This window comes from Mauremys reevesii, linkage group 9 (genome assembly GCF_016161935.1).
Source record: "Mauremys reevesii isolate NIE-2019 linkage group 9, ASM1616193v1, whole genome shotgun sequence".
Lineage (NCBI taxonomy): Eukaryota > Metazoa > Chordata > Testudines > Geoemydidae > Mauremys > Mauremys reevesii.
Genome location: NC_052631.1, coordinates 8326671 through 8346602, shown reverse-complemented (window position 1 = coordinate 8346602; position 19932 = coordinate 8326671). Strand labels below are relative to the sequence as shown.

Below are 19932 nucleotides of genomic sequence, written 5' to 3'. Positions count from 1 at the left end.
TCTCCCGCACTCTGACTGTCTTGTCATTAGACTGTAAACTCTTTGGGGCAGAGGCTGTCTCTTGATGTTGATGTCTAGAACACTCACCACAGTGAGATTCTGATTGGTTGGGACCACCTATGGGTCCTCTAAGAATAGTGCATTCTGGGATAAAACCCAGTTCATCCAGGCACCCTACCGGAGGTATGACTGAGGCTATGAAACTCAGACTTGTATGATAGGTAGAAAACAAACAGTGGGTGCTTTGGTCTTGTCTCACTAGCTCCCTCTGTTAACCCCATGTCGTACCATCCTGTAAGCAGAGACAGTCGAGTAGCTGGAGTGTAGCGTGTTCACATTCTGCAAGCCTTTCAGATGGTGCTTGGACAGGTCACGTGAGCTCTGACACGTGAGGCTACATGCCCAGCTGCTATAAATAGGTATAGCTCTACTGAAGTCAAAGAAGTACTGATTCATACCAGCTGAGGATTTGGCTCATGGTGTCCGAACCATGAAACTAATTTAATATTTTCATTATGTATTTTTCTAAACACTTTCTTAGAAGTTTTCTTGAAACTCTCCTCCCTCCCCTCCACCCAAATAATGGTTAACAGGCTCGGGTGCTCTAGCCCAGTTTTCCTGAGACAGCAGGATGATTGGAAAAGTTTCAGCTACAGTCTCACCTCAATAGCATCCTCCCCGTCCCTGCGTTCAGACCACCTAGTCCATTACCTGTCTGTGACAATCTCCAGATCCTTGAAATTGCTCACTTGGAATTTTGGACTAAAGAGGAAATTGCCCTTTTCTTTTCTCTTAGGGTAGCACAGAAAACAGAGCCAGATGAAAAGCAGCAAGCGTGTGTCTTGCGGACATAAACAGCAGGAAAAAAATGCAGTTCAGCTCTATAGCCTTGCTGCACAGCAGAGGTCCTTGAAATAGTAAAAGGCCTCTGGGGCCTAAATCTAGGCAGACAAATTCCATAAGGATTCAACTTTGTTTGGTGGAAGAACCAAGAAATAAAACCTGGAGAGATGAGTATTTGATTTGCCATTACATGGCTCCAGCTACAGTGGCAGGGAGAGGGGGCTAATTAAGTCCTCCCAGCCTTCCCCTCGCCCCACAGGGTGAGTTCTTTGAGCGGCACGTTCCCTGCACAACCATCTTCCCTTCTAGCAGATCTTTATTTATCCTTAGCAGTTCTCCTGTCATGCAGTTTGTCACCCAGTCAAGGCCCGGAAAAAATATTATGTGACTTAGCTGACCAGGCACCATGAACATATGACTGTCAGGCACCTCACAAGCCAAAATGTATTCGTCTCGAAGACCTGGCAAGCAATCACAGCTAAGGAAAACACTAGAGGAAATCAGGACTGATTCACAAACAGGAAAATGGGCTAAATTAATAATGAATTTTTCTACCCACTCAAACGACTTCAAACCACCGCACTCCAAAAAATGACCAACTAAAAAGCATGCGTTGGGCCCCAGCCATAGGTGCCGACTCCATGGGTGCTCTGGGGCTAAAGCACCCACCAAAAAAAAAAAATAGGGGATGCTCCGCACCCACAAGCCACTAGTAGGTGGCAGGAACCCATACATGGCGCACGATGAAACTGGAAGGCAGAAAGCTCCCACTGGCAAAAACAAAAGTCAGTGCTTGTGACACACCCTCATGTGTTTTGTGGCAAGCAGGATCTCCTGAGCCCAGGAACCAACTATGAAGGGTCTGTACGAAGCAGAGAGATTCTGCTAGGCCCAAGGGTGTTTATAACTTTCTCTGTGGAAGGGGTCAGAGGGAGGAACAAACAAAGATAATGAGGGTTTGGATTTGATCACTGTTTGTCACAGTGAATTGCTGCTTTTCCTGCCGGAGCTGCTGAGGGCCGATACCACCCAGAACACATCTTACAACACCAATTGTTTCTCCTGAACTATTGCCATGAAAGTCGTTCTTTTTGTAGTGGTTCCAAACGAGCTGCTGGAGCCTGGACGCGCCGTTCTCTCCGGTTCATTGTGCTCAGCAAAAGCGAAAACACTTCGTCCCTGCGTTTCTTCAGAGAAATGTCAGCTATTTAAATAAATCAATGGCAGGCAGCCAGCAGAGAGGACGTGTAAAATGGAGAATCCTGGAATTGGAGTGAAAGGGCAACACGAAGCACTCTTCTCATTGCTGTTCTTGCTCGTTCCTTACCAAGGCTGCACGCCCAGTCACCAAATTCTCTGGAATATGCTCTAATAATCAGCTTGTTGGGGAAAATATTGAGATCTCTACGGACAAATATAACCATCAGAGGAGTGCCGTTCAGGAACAGCCTTCCAGGGGGAGTAGTGGGGGCAAAACACCTAACTTGTTTTAAGACTGAGCTTGATAAATTTATGGAGGGGTGGGTTTGATGAGATTGCCTACGATGGCATGTGGGCCATCCAGGACTGCTTTAGGATATAACTACAACAGCTGGAAATGGGACACTTAGAGGGGGAAGGCTCTGAGTTACTACAGAGAATTTTTTCCCAGGTGTCTGGCTGCTGAGTCTTGCCCACATGCTCCGGGTCAAACTGATCACCATATTTGGGTTTGGGAAGGAATTTTCCCTCACCTCAGATTGCACAAGACCCTGGGGTTTTTTCTCCTTCCTTTGTAGTGTATGCACGGGTCACTTGCTGATTTGAACTAGAGTCAATGGTGGATTCTCTGTAACTTGAAGTCTTTAAATCAAGATTTGAGGACATCAGTAACTCAGCCAGAGGTTACAGGCCTGTTACAGGAGTGGGTGGGGGAGGTTTAGTGTCCGGTAATGTGCAAGAGATCAGACTAGATGATCATGCTCATGGCCTTAAAGTCTATGAGTCTGTGCCTATTACTAGGGTCCTACCAAATTCACAGTCCATTTTGGTCAATTTCACAGACATAGGATTTAAAAAATTATAAATTTCATGATTTCAGCTATTTAAACCTGAAATTTAATGGTGGTGTAATTGTAGGGGTCCAGACCCAAAAAGGAGTTTTGTGTGTGGGGGGGGGGGGGTTGTGTGTGTGTGCGGGGAGGGGGAGTGTCGCAAGATTATTGTAGGGGGTTTGCAGTACTGCTACCCTTATGTCTGTGCTGCTGCCTTCAGAGCTGGGCAGCTGGAGAGTAGCGGCTGCTGGCTGGGAGCCCAGTTCTGAAGGCAGAGCCACCGCCTGCAGCAGCAGTGCAGAAGTAAGGAAGTCATGGTACGGTACTGCCACCCTTCCTTTTGTGCTGCTGCCTGCAAAGCTGGACCCTCAGTTAGCAGCTGCCACTCTCCAGTTGCTCAGCTCTGAAGGCAGCAGCGCAGAAGTAATGGTGGCATGGTGTGCTATTGGCACCCTGTAGTGGGGTGGTCACCCTGCTCCTGCCCAGAGGGGTTAGAACAGCCCTGGAGAGGGCTGCAGCGGGGAAAGCAGCCACAGCTGTGGTCAGCTTAATCAGGGCCCAGCTGGCCCTTATAAGAGGGCTTTGGGCCAGAAGAAAGAAGGACACTGTCTCTAGCTTCTCAGAGAGAGAAGGACCTGGCTGCCTGGGAAGGGTACCTAGGGTGGAGCAGGCATTGGGGCTGCAGAGAGGCAGCCCAGAGGTAGGCAGAGGCAGCTGGTCCAACCCTCCTTGCCGATGATGAGCGGTTTACAGACTGCAGTCTGCCCCATGGAGCGGGGGCTAGATGATGATTTCTGAGGAGGACACAGGGCCAGCAGCAGCAGACATCAGCCAGCAGAGGGCACTCTGGAGCTGGAACTGTGCTACTGCTGTGGGGGAGGTGCTGTCTTCAGAGCTGCATGCCTGGCGAGCAGTTGCCACTCTCCGGCCACCCAGCTCTGATGTAAGAAGTAAGGGTGCAGAAGTAAGGATGGCAACACCGTGACCCCCCTAAAATAACCTTGTGACACCGCCCCCACCCTGCAACTCCCTTTTTGGTCAGGACCCCCAATTTGAGAAATGCTGGTCTCCCCTGTGAAATCTGTATAGTAATGGTAAAAGCACACAAAAGACTAGATTTCACGGATGGAGACCAGATTTCACGGGGTCCGTGACACATTTTTCATGGCCGTGAATTTGGTAGGGCCCTATCTGTAACTATTGACTAGAAAGAACAGTCAGGAACTTTCCATGTGACTTTCCCTGCTATGTAAAATAACCTGACCCTCCGCTCAAATAAACACGTTTTGGGGAAGATGATTCATGCAGAAAGGACCATTTCCATGGAAATTTTAACCTTCGATGTGACTCTGACAACCTGCAGTTAATACAGAAAAATGAAAGTCTTATGAAGGCCATAAATAAAAAGATTGAAGTTTCATACACCATCAGCAAAGGATCCTAGACACCGGACTGATTCCAGCAGCACAATGAGATTACCACTGATGAGCCATCATGCTCTTTTCCCTCCAGGACTCAGTCTGCTGTTGAAGACAATGCCAGATGCTATCAGGAGACTGGCATGCTTGCTTTATTATAACTACTGTCAGGCCCTGATTCGGCAAAGCACTTTGACATGTGTTTATCATTACACATGTCCTGAAAACCCATTGACTTCAAGGTGGCTTCTTGAACACTTTTTATTAGACAGCGCCCTAGTAAGAGACAGTTCCTGTCTGAAGTGCTCACTCTCTGAATGGACAAGACAAAGGGTGGGAGGGGAAAGAGGCACAAAGAGGTGTAATGACTTCCCCAAGGACATGCAGTTGCTCAGTGGCAGAGCTGGGAATGGAATTGATTTGAATTCTTGCAGTGAGGATAGGCTCATGCTCAACCAGAAGTTGTGGGCTCAGGGCACAGTTCCATGCCAAGTGTTTGCTGACTGGATGATCGTGATGGTCTCTTCTGGCCTTACTGTCTATGAACTGAGGTCTTCTAATTCCCAGTCGAGGGTCCTGCCGACTGTGTTACACCATTGTTTCTTCCCAGTGTAGACAGGAAGACACAAACATTGCACAGATGGGCCTTCTAATCCCATCCCATAACACAGAACCTCGTGTCTGGAAATTAACCCAAACCCTTGCTCCCAACAGTAGCATTGGGCACTCTAGGGTATGGGCTTCCAGAGCCCCAGAATGCACTGATATCGCCATGGTGTTAGGTACACTGCCTAGGAGATACACCAAAACTGTTCTGTCAATGCCATCATTGCTCTGCCCAGCACCTGGTCTGGCTTCTTGGGCTAGGGACTTTCCCCGTAGTGGACAGATAAGAGCTTGCATGGTTATAGGGCAAAAAGAAAGTGCAGCGTGGGGTTTTTTTGGCCACATCTACAGAACGGGCAGGTTGTTGTCCCTCTCAACACAGCTTGCATGCCACCACATCTGGAATATTGTCTTCTGTTCCAAGTACCTCAATGCCAGAAGCTGTAAACAAATTTGAAAGAGAGAAGAGCATTAGGAGGCTGAGGGACTGATTTACAAGGAAAGGTTGAGAAAGCCAAATATGTACTGTTTGAAGGATGGAAACACCAAGGAGAGAAAGGGATTGTTCTGGACCATAAGATCTGTTGGATCATCTCCTTTGGCATATGACAGGAGCCCCATCAATGCTATTTAAAACTAGCTAGAGACTAGACTGTAAAATCCTGCACTAACCCGCAGAGGGGATGGGCTACACAGCTACAGACCTCGAACGTCTCTGGTTCTGTTTTACACGCCAATTTATCAGATCTCTATGAAGGTTTATTTACATAGGATTGTAATTTTAAGAAAACTCATGCATTTCCTACAACAAGTGGCGATGAGGATATACCGTACAATCCCCACTCTGGGCAACAAGGAGTTAAAGAACTACAGGCAGCTCCGCCCCCCACCACACCCACAATGTACGCATAGGCTGGGGGAGGAGCTTAAAAGGGGGAGCAGAGAGCTCACTTGGCAGATGAGGGAAGGGAAGAGACCTTCAGCTTCCAACACCTGAGGAAAGGGCTGACTAGAGGTAGGAGCTTCTCAGGAGACCCCGGCCCCCTCCTTGAGGGAAGGGACAGCCAGATGCTGATGCACCCTAAGTGGGAATCATTCCCCTCTATGGCCTGTGAACTGAGTTTATTTGTGTTAATTCTCCTTGCTTTTTGTTCATGGACCACGCCACAAGGGGAGAGACTTTAAAGTGACCTGGCTGGAGGGCCAAGTCATAGGAAGAGGGAGACCGCCCCAAGAGGCAGTGTGACCATTGGCAGGAGGAGGGAAAAGAGTTGCTATCCCATGTCTGGAAACAAGGAGGCGATAGCGGTGAGTCAAGCCCCTTCACTTAAACCCTCTATGGCTGTAGTTTTTTAATCTGTTTGGTGGTAGATCTATATTCCCCCTTGGTTGATGTAAAGACACTCGCTGATTTCAGTGGAATTGGATTGAGTCCTGGATGTTCTAACCAGAGCTGGGAGAAGGTTTTTCAACCAACACTTTTGATTTTTTTTGGCAAAAAAAAGCAGCTTTGTTGACACCAAAACGTTTCACGAATTTGTGTTGATTTTGCCAAATTTTCATTTCGAAAACCGTGGGAAAAAGAAATTCCAAACGGGTCAAAACAAAATCTTTCAATGCTTCGATTTGAAATGACTTTTTGGTTTTGAAATTTCCTTTAATGTCGTTTAGAAAAAAATTAAAATATTAAATATCCCAGATCAAAATGAAACGTTTTGTTTGAAACCGTTTCCCCCTCAATTTTTTAGAAATTGCCAGTGAACCAAAAAATCTGTTGTTTCCCTAGCTCTAATTCTAACTTCCTGATTATAGAAGCAAAAGCCTTGAGTGCACATTAGTAAGCTACAGGTTTAGTCTTCAGTTTCATAGTGAGGGGTGAGGCCTTTGGCTCCGTGCCTTCATGCATCCAAAAAATACCCCAATAACCTATTAATGTACCTCCCACCGTGAATTACTGCTATCGCTTGGGCCTTGTTAAACACGTCAATTTTAATTTTGAGAAACCTTTTTGAAACTCCCTTTTATAATAGTTTTATGCAATGTGTCCTTCCACTATGAAAAGTAGTTCCTAGTCAAATAATAAGAGGAATATATTAGAGGAAAGGCTTAAAAACACCTGTTCTCTATTATTTTTTGTTTAATTTTTTCTAACCCTTCTTCTTTTGTATTTGGCCCCTCCTCCACCTCTCTTCCCCCATAACTAAACCCCGAAGCCCTGCGGAGCAGCCAATTTAAACACATTTTGCCGTGTTCTCTGCCCTCGCCCCCCACGAAGACAAACGAAATCTGGAATGTTGAGCAGCTTTTTGCTGGGACTTTACACTAGGAAACACGTTAAAATGGGTGAAAGGACCACACGTTGCTGCTGAAAGGGCAGATAGGCTTCTGGGTGATGGGTACATTTCTTTTTCAGCCCCCCACTCTCCCAGCCCACAAACTCTTCCCCCGTCCCACATCCCCGGAGGGTGCCCTATCCTTGCCCTCCCCTATCCATTTATCATAATGGGCACAGGGATATGGTGTGTGTAATTCATTTAAAAAAGGCCCCAGATATGCACCCTTGGGAGTTGTGGTATGGCTGTGACATCATCAGAAAGGGACAGCCAACCAGGGACCCCAGCGAGACTCCATTGTGCATTAGTAGCATATGAAGGTTTTGGTTCTCTGCTGGTTCTCGGGCATTGGTGCTGGAACTAGGGGGGCCGAGGATGCTGCCGCACCCGCTGACTTGAAGTGGTTTCCATCTTCCACAGGGGATTACAGGTTGGTTCAATGGCTCTCAGCACCCCCACTCTACAAATTGTTCCCGCGCCCTTATTCTTGTGCATCACTGTTAAGGAACAAATTCTTGGCTTTATAGAGAGCTGCTGGACTTCTCCTGGGGGATTGGCTTGATCCCAAGTCTAGCCAGAGATACTTGTTTAGTCTAATTGTTCACAGTCCACTGGTCAGCCTTGTCAGATTTGGTGATGGTGCTTTAATGCCTACGCTATCATTGAGGAAGGTAAAAGTTAATTTGCATTACACAGAAACTGGTCATTGAGCAGGATGCGTTTCCTAACAATAGTTTCTCAGTCTTCAGCTTTTATTTACAACCATCCTCCTATTCTAATTGGAAAGGGTCATGGAGTATTGCCTTTGAAGCACCTACTGCCATCCATGCAAAAGGCGGACAAGCAGGAGCCTAAGATCTGGGTTACAAGAATGGAATGGGTTAGGTGTGCAAGGGAAACTTTTTCGGAGATGCCCCTCTTAACTATAAACCCATGTTTTTGTATGACCTGTAAAGGAATCCTCTGAGTGCCTCTTTGGTGCAATACAAATACGTCAGGCCTGACTGTTATTGTACGTGTCAGGTATGTTGAAGTGTGGGATAAGGCAGCCATTGTATTCTTACGGAGAGGACGGGCCATGATTAATGACTAGTCCCTGAATTCTCAGAAGGAGAGATGGAAGGAGGAGATATAGCCTTTACTGCTCCAGAGGGGCATAACCCCAGCGGACATGTGCAGAGCAAAGCAAAGTTGTCCTCCGTATAGAAAGGCAGGATCAATAGACCCTGCCCTGAAGGACCACCATAGTTCTCTAAGGCCGTTATGGGAGCAACAAGGTTTTAGCTGAGGAGGTGCTGCACATAAGTTGTAACTGTTACCTTCCTTTCCCCGCCACTAATTCTTTTTTCATGCCTTTCCTTCTGCTGTGTAGTGAACGATGCATCTTAGAAGCAAGTTAGATGTCAAGTTAGATGAATTGCAAAGAATGTGTGTATTATATCAGAGAAATCCTAGTTCGTGCTTTGCCTAATTACTATTCACATAGCTAACTACGTTACCTGTTTTTCAAGCTTACATGCAAAAGGCTTCCAGCCTAAGGCTTGGCCAAAAGTAAATTACAATTGGTCTTATAAACAACGACTCTTCCAGGAAAGGTTTGTCTGTATTGGGCATTAGCACAATTTATCATTATTCCACTGTTTGGAGTTGGCTGCCCTTTTAGGGTGAGATGTCTCTTGGTTTTAGTGTGTGCAGAGGCATAGAAAGGACAAGGTCTTACCCCCCCAAAAATGTACCGAGAAGATGTCATTAAAGCTAATGAGAGTCCAGACAGCTGCAGCTCATTAGAGTTTGCCTGAGGCCAATTGTAACTGAGACCTTTAAATATACATCATAGTCAAATAAACAACATCATATTTGAGCAGCAAAGTCTATATCAGTTCCTGCACAGTCCTTATTGTTCGGCCTTACGTTTTGCTGAGAAAATGTTCTCTGCTCAGGAACAAACTCAGAAGCGAATGAGACCATCACACTTAGGAATGGTGGCAGGGGCTTGTTTTAATTTTCAGAAAATGCCCATTGAAATGAATTGATTGTGACTGTGGGAGTCGCTCATAGCCCAATCCCTCTGCCCTCGCCCCTTCTGCATCTGGCTGAATGGAAAGCGGCTTAAATAGCAGCCTGCAATCATGCTGCAGATCGTAACTTTTCAAGCAATAAGTCATTTCTCCTCCCTTTGGCTTCAGGACATGACTTTTCTGTTTTTTTTTTAATCAGCATTTTCTGTCACTATTTTTGGTTCCTCTGAAGCATTTAGCTCAGAATTACAGATTTATGAGGTTGGGGGTTTCCTATTCCATTAGCAGCATCCAGAAGTGGCACTTCCCTTGAATGCAATGACAGAGCTCCTGTCTCGTGCTGCTGAGTAAGTAACTCAGAGAATTGGAACTATGGTCAGGCTACCTGATTTCTCATATCCTTACCACCAAATAGCTTTGTTTGTGATCATTGTGTGTGTCCTAGATTGTCAGAGTATTTAGGTTTCTAACATCCACTGAAATCAATAGGAGTTAGGTGCTTCAATACCTTTGAAGACCTGGGCCAAATTTTCATAGATTCCAAGGCCAGAAGGGACCATTGTGATCATCTTGTCTGACCTTCTGCATAACACAGGCCAGAGAACTTCCCCAAAATAATCCCTAGAGCAGATCTTTTAGAAAAACATCTAACCTTGATTTAAAAGTTGTCCATGATGGAGAATCCACCATGACCCTGGGTAGATTGTCCCAGTGGTTAGTTACTCTCACCATTAAAAATTATGCCTCCTTTCCAGTTTAAATTTGTCTAGCTTCAACCTCCAGCCATTGGATCGTGTTAGACCTTTCTCTGCACGACTGAGGAGCTCATTATTAAATATTTGTTCCCCGTGCAGATACTTCTAGACTCTGATCAAGTCACCCCTCAGCCTTCTTGTAGCTAAGCTAAATAGATTGAGCTCTTTGAGTCTATCACTGTGAGGCATGTTTTCTAATCCTGTAATTATTCTCATGGCTCTTCTCTTGAACTCTCTCCAATTTATCAACATCCTCCTTGAATTGCAGGCACCAGAAGTGGACACAGCCTTCCAGCAGCAGTCGCACCTCTGCCAAAGAGAGAGGTAAAATAACCTCTCTACTCCTACTTGAGATTCTTTTCACAATAAAAAGTCACTGGCACTGGGCTACTTTCCAGGAGCTGTTGCTACCTTAACAGGCCATAAATTAAATCTCTGTAATATGAGCTAAATTCTCCAGGGTGAGCAAAACTCGACAACATTCATTTAATAAGAAATAAATAAAGTAACCCCTTCACTCCCCCTTTTCTGTTAGCCCTCAATGACTATTCTCCCTGTCATCACTCCATCCCCCCTGCTGTCCTGTTACTCTTGCTGCATTGTGTGTAACTTAGTATGGAAGCTCTTTGGGATAGGGATCGTCTTTCTTTTACTCCAAATGTCTATGATGCTGTTGGTTGCGTCTGTATGCCACATGCTGGTTTGGCAGACAAAGGGTTAATGAATCAGCTGCCTGCTTGCTCTCCCAGAGATGATTGGCAGCCCCACAGCAGCTGTGAGGGTAAAAGGGCTGCAAGGCAGGGGGTGGGGTGGCTCCCGGAGAGATTGCCGAGAGAGAGGATCCTTCCAGCAGACTGGTGAGAAGCTGCCAGACAAACCAACACTCCAATAATGCAGGAGCAGGGCAAGAAGCTGGGGAAGATCGCAGAGGTTAGAAGCAGGTTGGGGGATTGCAAAGTACTGGTTCTGGCTGTTCCAAACAAGAACCCTGAGCTGGAACCCATGGAGTGGGTGGGCCTGGGTTCCCCGACCTACCCCAGCCAGGGACTCGTAGAGAAGAAGCTCCTAACCCCTGGAGAACTAGGGCTGGTTAGCTCCTACTAGACTTGCTTGCCATTATCCTAACGGGGACAAAGACTACTGAGGACCTGGCCAGGAGGGGTCAGGTCTTGACACGGACTGGACAAACACAGCGTCGGGTGTGATGCCATGAGGGGGTGGAGCCTGGTAGGAGTGGCTCTTTATCCTGCTGGGAGAGGCCGCTAACAAAGACCCCTACAGTACTGGGTGCCAATATAGAACAAAGAACATTCAACCAAGCAGAGTGGATGGCTCCAGAGAATGGGGTGGAAAGCATACACAGCCCCTAACCTACCGTGTGGGGAAATCTGTGTGTTCACGAGACTCAGGGGCGATTGGGAGCAGAAGCAGAAATTGGGGGCGAGCTATGGTTAGGGGTTGGTGCAATAGTCATTGTAGGCAGAGGGAGCCCACAACTGTTTCCCTCCATAAATTAGATCCCCAAGAATTCCCCTCCCTTCCCACCTGCCAAAGGAATTTCTCTTAATCTTCCAAGCAGGTGCCTGGCATCGAACAAGCTGACAGATCGGTAGCAGCAGAAGAAACTGGTGGCTTTACAATGGGATTCCAGCTGAATATGAAAAGTCAGAAGCTAAAGGGAGGACTAGGAGGCTGATGTGTCCTGAAAATACCCGCCAAGCTTTCATCAAACTTCGTCCCCTCCCTTTTGTGGCAGGTGAGCCGGCAGGAGGAGAGACTCTAGACTACACTGTTCTAGGTGGAAAATGCCATTTGTAAGCAAAAGGTTGTGTGACAGAGCAAGCGAAAGCAGCATGATGCTGCCTTCTCTTTCTGTGCTGAGAAGCGAAGCTGTGAGGACGTCCCAGTAGAATGGAAGTGAAGAAGAGAGATGAGCAGAAGGGAGAGATTCCAAAAGAGACAGTAGCTACTGGAGAGAGTTTATGGGTATCAGGAGTACAAGGCATAGGGATAGGTGTAGATTAAGGATATGAGGAATAACGGGATTTTTTTGGCATAGGCCATGGGGGTGGGGGGTTGACTTTATGGGGAGGATGTAAAGCACTTCATGGAGAACCACAGGGGTAAGTTATGGCAACCCCATCTGCTCCTATCCAGCTATTGAAAAGCTGGTCGAAGCGTGGTTGGATCTTGCCCCACCCTGGGAAAACTAAGGGCTTGTCTAAACACAGCCAGTAAGAGGCTGCCGGGGAGGCAGAGTAGCTCACAGTGCTGGGTTACCTCTTTGCCTCAAAAAGAGTGAACCTTTGCTGGAGATTAGACCATGTGTCAGCTCCCTGCCACCCCACTCTGTCTTCCTCACCAGCAAACTCCTCAAGCCTCTCCTGGCCCAAACTTCAATTAGCAGGTAACACGCAGGTGCAATGCCCAGCCCCTATCACTGTGAATCCACAGAGGATATTAAGTTTGCTGGTCTTTTAAAGAGCCAGTAAATTACAGCTTATTAACTTAATTGGGGGGAATATACCCTGCCCTTCAAATACAGCACTGACCTGGCTTATAATAAAAATAAAACAAGTTTATTAACAAAAGGACATAGGTTAAGCGATACTAGGTAAAAGGGCTAAAGGTAGAAATGGGTCCAAGCAAAAAACATGCATCTAAAAGATTAAAGCATAATCTAGAAAGATACAGTCTTTGTACAAGGTTGTGTCTCACCCACAGTCTCCTTTCCAGCTTCTACTGGTCAGGATCCACCATAGAGATCAAAGCGTCTGGTTCCTTTGTCTTCTAAGGTGAAGGATCAAGATGGAATCCTCTGTGTTCCTTATATCCCCAAAGGGATTGTCTTTGTCTTATGAGTCAGGAAGGCTTCCTGGGGATTCAGTCTTCTGTCTCTCTTCAGGAAATGGGAAATAATTTGATATAGCCCGTCACTGAATGCAGTCGACTTCCTCCTTATGCCAGTCCGTTGCCACCGGCAGGCATGGAGGGGAGCAAGGAGGCAGAGCCAAGTCTGACCTCACTTCCTGCCCGTCTCTGCCCCCTTATCTCACGTTGCCAGGGAGAGTGGGGAGGGTTGGGGCTGGGCATGCAGCTGCTGTCCTATCCCCTGCTCCCCTCCCAGCCCACCCCCGGCCCATGGTGCAGGGACCATAACATAGCTGTGGTTGAGTGTCTTGTTTCTCTGCACGGCCACATCGGGGGCCAGTTACAACTTGGCTTTCATAAGGCCCCTGAACAGGCTATTGCTTTGCAAGGGCTAAGGGGAAGACCGCCCAGAATCCAAGCCCGCGAGCCTGATGCTGACTATTACAGCAGGGTGCTGGTGGCCACCGTGTAATGGGCTTGTTCCCATTATAGTCTCCACTTTCATTGCTCATAACTTTTATCATTTGGGCTGGAATTTTCCAGGCTTGGGCTCTCTTTTTTTTCTTTTTATGGCAAGTATTCAGCCAAATGGTTTGTGTGTGTGAGGGAGAGAGAGCAGAGTGAACAACAGACTTTTCCCATTATAAAAATATAAATAATATTGTGACCTCTGTTTGAACAGCGTTAGCACTGAAGTGGCTAGTGGCCAGCCAGCTGAGAGCTGATGTTTGGCAGGCAAGTAACTCAGTCAAATCAAACCCAGTTTTCTCCGGAACAGCCGCAGGAACTAACTCTTTCTAAGAGGAGACATAGGCGCCGACTCCGTGGGTGCTCCGGGGCTGGAGCACCATGGGGAAAAATTGGTGGGTGCTCTGTACCCACCAGCAGCTCCCTGCCCCCTACCGCCTCAGCTCGCCTCTGCTCTGCCTCCGCCTCCTCCCCTGAGTGCACGGCCGCGTCCTGCTTCTCCACCTTCCCTCCCAGCACTTGCGCCACGAAACAGCTGTTTTGTGTGGCAAGCCTGGGGGGGAGGGGGGAATGCAGCGCGCTTGGGGAGAGGAGGTGGGGCTGGGGCGGGGATTTGGGGAGGGGTTAGGGCGGGGACTTTGGGATAGGGGTGGAATCGGGGCAGGGGCGCGAGCACCCACGGGTGCAGAAAAAAGTTGGCGCCTGTGGGGCCGCCCTCCTGGATGTTCTGTGGAAAAAGGGGTTTGGTTTGACTGAGTTCTGGGCCTTTCACAAAGGATATGGATAGTACAATGAGGGTTTTTTTAAGCGACGCTGGCTCTGCTGCCCGTTAGTGTGAGGCTAACTTAGGTACGCACTCAAATGCTTGGTCTCCTGAATTACTCAGAGCCAGATGGGACCTGTTTCTGGTAAACCCTAGCGCTAGTGAGAGGTAGCCCGTATCTGGTGCTTTGTCCACCAAAATGCCTCCTTCGCCTGGGCACATAGTGGAGAGCCAGAAAGGCCTGAGTTCCATTCCCACCCCAGTGACCAGCCTTAATCATTCTAGGCACATCACGGCCTTCAGTGAGGGCCATCTCACAGAAGAGGAGTGAATACCATTGCTCCCATTTCACGGGTGGAGTAACCAAAGCCCAGAGTCACATGCAGGACAATATTCAAAGGGGACCAGTCAGCTGTACAGCCAGGCACTCGGGTGCTGTGCTCTGGGTGCTGCTGCTAAACGAGAAGGGTTCTCAAAGCTGCAGGTGGGCTTTGCAGATCTCCAGGGAACGTGGCTATTTCTGCAGGGCCCTGACCCAGGCCCTGAGGTCGGCATCCAGGCAGCGTGAGGCTCCAACTGAAGCTACTTGGCACCGATCACCCGAACTATGCTATTCTGTGCCCTATTAAGCTGCCCCCCCCCCCACCCAGTGAGAGCATGCCCAGCCGGTGGTCCTGTAACCAGAACTGCTCCTTAACCTCCTGTTCCCCAGCGTGGGGTTTGAACACCCAATCACAGGGTCTGACCTCAAGCCAAGGGGGCTGGGCTCTCTGGCATTTATATCCTTGCGGGGGCCTAACCCATACCCAAGTGCCATGTGCACTCTGGATGCTTTTAGCTTGCAGTGGCCTCTCCTCCGCCTGAGCATAAACAGGCAGCTCCAGATGCTGTTACCAACCCACAGCTGATGCTGAGGCCACGTGGACGGCTCCATGGGCTCATATGTCTGCCATTGTCCTGGTGGAGAAAACTGAAGGGAACCCTTCTCCGCTGTGGTCCGTCTGACCATCTAAACCTTGCTGCTCCTATCTACACAGGGACACTGACCAAATTCCACAGCCCTCCCGTGGCATTTCCGGTGTTCTGCCATCATCCCACCGTGCCCGTTGCCTGGTTAGTGCCCAGAGTGGGTTTCCCTTCTGGCAGCACCAATTCCCCACAGTCGCAGGTGTGGGGGACAGGAGTAAGAAGACGGTGAGTCTTGAATCTGGCCTCTTCAGCCAGGCTTTTCCTCAGGAGATGAGCTCGCTTTGGAAAACCACGTAATCTACCCCGGGCCAGAAATCAAACCGATATAGACAAGCAACTTACCAGAATACAGACAGCACAAGTTCTTTGCCGTTTCCCCTTCACCCCCTCTCCCTGCTAACCTCCCCTCTCTCCAGCTGCCGGTCAAACCTCTTTGCACTCATTGTTTGGCTTCGGCGTCCTCTTTCTACCCACCCGGCCACCCCTCGGGAAACGGTCTCGTTCTGGGGGAGTGGGTGTGTCTCCGCTCCAGTGGCAGTTCACACCCTTGTAAGAACACCTGAGCCCTATTGGCTGGTACCAGAATGGTTAAAACTGATACACACCCCCACACGATGCCAACTGCCCCACTGAGTGACTCCTGTGGGGCCTGGGTTGCTTCATGTTTGCTTAGGAGAAGCATTTTCCACCAACTCCTCTACGGGGCTCGCAGGGCATCCATGCTGTCCTCCCCTCAGACGTATCACATTACCTCTTACAGGTAATCAGTACAGAGTGGCTGGGTTTGCAGGTAGGATGGCCTCTGGGAACTGCGAGCCCTCTGCAGGTAGTGGTGGGTTTGCAAGGTGAGGGAAGGGATCCAGGTTCCTTGCCAGAGAGGTAGTGAGGGTGGTCGGGCTCAACTGCTGCCAGGGGCAGTTTAAGGATAACAGTCTTATACTGGTGCTTAGCGTTAACGAGAGGACTGTTTCCCCTCGGCCGTAGGCATTAAAAGTGCCTTTGACGTACTACAAGCATGTGGCGGATGAGGCTATTGTTCTAAAATCTTATAGTTTTTTTCCATCACCCAGTGAAGAACGGGAACTGTCAAAGATCGCAGAAACTGCACTTTAAATTCTCCAGCCATTAAACTATTTGGCAAGGACATCCATCCACATTCCTGAGTACTGCAGCGTCTCTCGCTCAAAGCCCCAGGCTGGGAGAGGGCGAAGGAAACACCATTATTTCTTTGCTCTTTTATTTTAACGATGACGGCATCAGGTTATCTCAGCACCTTCTTCCTGCTAACCTCACCCATCGTCTGTCATTTACGAGCCTTCGGCTGTCAAAGCTCTGCCATGTGTGACATTCATCCAGTCCTCACCCAATTGGGTTCTGCGGCAGAATCCCCCCCTACTTCCTATCTGCCCTGAAGAAACACACACAAAGAAAGATCTTGTGCATTTCTCCAATTAATGCAATTAAGAGAATTAAAGTTTTGGAGAGAGCGAGCGAGAGTTTTTCATTTTCTTTTTATTTGATTAGCGAAATTCCCACTGCACAGTTTGTGCAAATGAAACCCAGACTCTGTTCCATTGTTCTGAAGGCCTCATGAGACTGTGTTACCTTTCAATCTCACACACTAATGTGTTTATAGTTAAAGCCACTCCAACCCCCTCTCCTCCCGGGTGGCTCTAGGAAGTATCCCAGAGTCTTGATTAAAGCAAAATTTCTTGCAGAGTTCCTCAGCATGTGGAAAGGCAGGGCCAAGGATAAGGGCATGGTGGAACCTTGCAGTGGGAACTGGGTGCTCTGTTAGTGCCGCCACTAGCCGAGTGTCTGGCTACAAGTTTACTACAAGTTTGTCTCTCTGCCCTTCTGTTGCCAGTTTTGTTACACGGGGAGGCGTATTGCTGTCTTGCTCCAGGATTGCATCTTAAGCACCATAGAATTCATTGGAGTAAGAGCAGGAAATCAGGCCCTTGGCCCCAACGCCCATCTCCCTGTCACCACTTGGACAGAGCATTCCAAAGACTGGTTTGTCTACTAGCCGCTTCAATGGGACGATGGCGTCGATGTTAGTGACGCGTCCCTGCCTGCTTCTGTCTCTGAGCAATAGCTATTTTTGTTAGCCCAAATGTGAAAGCCTCTTTTCTATGAGAGTGGGCTTAAATATCAGGGTTGCTACTAAAGTAAAGAATGAGGAGAAGCCTTCTTACTATTCCACTATAGGCCTTGTATTGCCAGCCCCAGGCATTCAAAAATGATGAGCCAGGCCCTAAAAAATGAGATCTAAAAATGCCTTTGGGGTTCTTTTAATTTGCTTTCTGCTTTCCAAGCCTTTAGGGTGCACTTGGGTCATGTTTTCAACCTATTCTCCCCAACTGTGAGAGCTAGAAACTTACTATATGTTTTTAATGACATCTGATAGTCTCGTCTAATCACAGGATTCCAGGAGCTTGGGACTTTAAGAAAAACACCAAAATATTACCAGACTCACGGGAAAATCACAAGAGGTGGCAACACTGCTCAGTTCAAATTTTATGGGTGGAGGAGCATAGTGTAGGGGGCGGGGGGACAGGTGAGTTCCCGGTAGGGGTAATCATCAGAATGCCAGGGGAAAATAATTGTTCTAGCCTCATTCAGGTGACACCATACATCTCTCTCAGGGCCGCCCTGTCCACAAGTAGGAAGGGGATTGGTGAGAGTCAATCCACCTTGTTTCCCCAACAAAAGTTTGCTGATCTGAAAACTTGGGTCCTTCAGATAAATAGAGTAAATTTAGGATACAGTTGCAGGGACATTGCCTGTTTCATCATCTCCCAGTCAATGTAACCACAGGACATGTCCATCTTAAACCAGGTTCTCCCACTCCTCCCAGGAAACCAGTTACTTGAACCTTTTTTCAGGGTCTGATTTTAAGTTGGATAAGATCAGAGCACAGCCAACTTTAAACATGCTTTCAGGAATTAGAGGTGACCTGGACCCCAAGGGATCTGAAAACAAAGAATGAAATTTCGGTAACTGGAAGAAACTTTGATTTTATTAAGTGTATCTTCTACCCAGTTAAAACTCCAGAATCCTGTAAGAACAGACAGTCCAGCATAAAATGTTTGCTTTCCAGTTTCTGCCAACCACAGATTGGGATTACTCCCCTTGGTGCTCTGGCTGAGTTGGATGGTTTCAAGATGATCCATTTCTGAGTTACGTTCTGATTAAGCGAACTATTTTCTCCCATAACTCAAAGGCGGCTGAATTTCTGTTCCTCAAACTTACTTAAATTACAGGCTGAAAGTTATGAGCGAGGGAGGAGGAGTTATTCCGAAGCTCAGTACATAACCTTAACTGCAGCGTTTGCTGGGGTGAACACCACCATTAGGAAAATCACATTTGATAGTTTCAATAAACAGTTGTGGGCACTGTATGTGTTAGTTTAAAATGCACTGCTAGGTTCCCTCCTCGCTCTCAGTCAGGCACATTTAGAGTGCTCTATAAATAACAATAATAATAATAATTACAGCCTGGGTCCTGGCTGTGCATGAATCTCCATTACCCTGCACACACTGCTACTCAGCAGCAAACTGCCTCTGTCTTGCACTCTAAGTGCTGCTGACTACGCAGAGGGGGATGGCTCAGGATTTCAGCCTGGCCGTTCAGCGGAGAATTAACATATTTGGCTGCAGAGCCAATGCAATAAAACGCCCTCCGATTGCTGGTTTTGGATTCTGCCATCCAGCTTCGAGCACATGGGGAAGGGAAAACTTCCCAGTGTAACGTGCATGGCCTAATTGCAGCCTCTTATGTCAACAGCCTTTAATGTTTTACTTAAGGTTTGTGTTCTTAATATGTAACATCGGTTTAGGTTTTCTAATTCTTGGAGCATATGGTGGAAAGTCCCCAAACCTGCCTGTTGGCTTTTTGTCTCGTCTCCGCTCTCTGAGGACCCCTGAGGGGAACGGAGTGCAGGCCCCAGTGATAACCAAGCCTGAAGAGTTCTTTAGCTAAAACCCTGAATGGAGTCGTATGGCCACCTGCGCACTGTAGATGCGCCTAGGACCATTGTCCAGCAGCTTGAATGACATCACAGGCAGCTGCTAGGAAGCAATGCAGCTAAAAGCCATTCAAGGCACATTTTATTAACCGACATAAATAAATAATCTGTTTAACAATAAACCCTAAAGCTGTGTCTATGCCTGGAACTTTCTTTCAAATAAATATGGAGCCAATCGTGCCCACCCTTTGTAAAACATATTATTGCACACACGGCCTCTGGAACTGGAGCTTGAGAGCAATGAGTGGGGTAGTCCTGGGATTGCTGTAGTCTATATTCTTCCCCAGCTACACAGTTCATTGGCTCCAGCTGCTAGACCACAGTGTTGCAAGGTTCCAACATTTAGCTCCATAGCAGCTGGTTCTGCAGCTGCTGCGTGGGAACGATCCCAGATGAACCTTTATGAAGACATAGGAATGAAAGTCCCAATCTCCATAATGGTTCTGCAATGCTGGATTAGAGCCCTGCAAACAATGTTATATGGAGTAAGTTGTTCTGTGAATTTAGCTCCCCTTTTCGTGGTCATGAATATCTAGCGACAAGTTGGGAATCTTCGCAGACTTGTTCCCTATTTGGAATAGTTCACCTAGTTGTTTGTGTGAATAAATGTGAAGAGTGGATTATTCCCTGACCTGGCTGGATCCCCTAGATCATCCTGGTCCACGTGTGCACTGACACCCTTGAAGAATTCTAATAGAGTGGTGAGGCATGATTTCCCTTTACAACAGCCATGTTGAGTCTTCCCTAACATACTGTGTTCATCTATGTGTCTGATAATTCTGTTCTTTATTATAGGTTCAACCAATTTGCCCGGTTCTGAACTTA

The 19932-nt window shown here is 47.6% G+C and overlaps 1 long non-coding RNA gene across 1 annotated transcript; it reads left to right on the top strand.

The window, feature by feature from the left end:
* Nucleotides 1-5587: 5587 nt before the first annotated feature.
* LOC120372571 lies at nucleotides 5588-16462 on the top strand. Its single transcript, XR_005585052.1, has 5 exons — nucleotides 5588-6208; nucleotides 10275-10330; nucleotides 11586-11762; nucleotides 15146-15302; nucleotides 16148-16462. It is a non-coding gene; the product is annotated as an uncharacterized LOC120372571 (long non-coding RNA).
* The last annotated feature ends 3470 nt before the right edge of the window (nucleotides 16463-19932 follow it).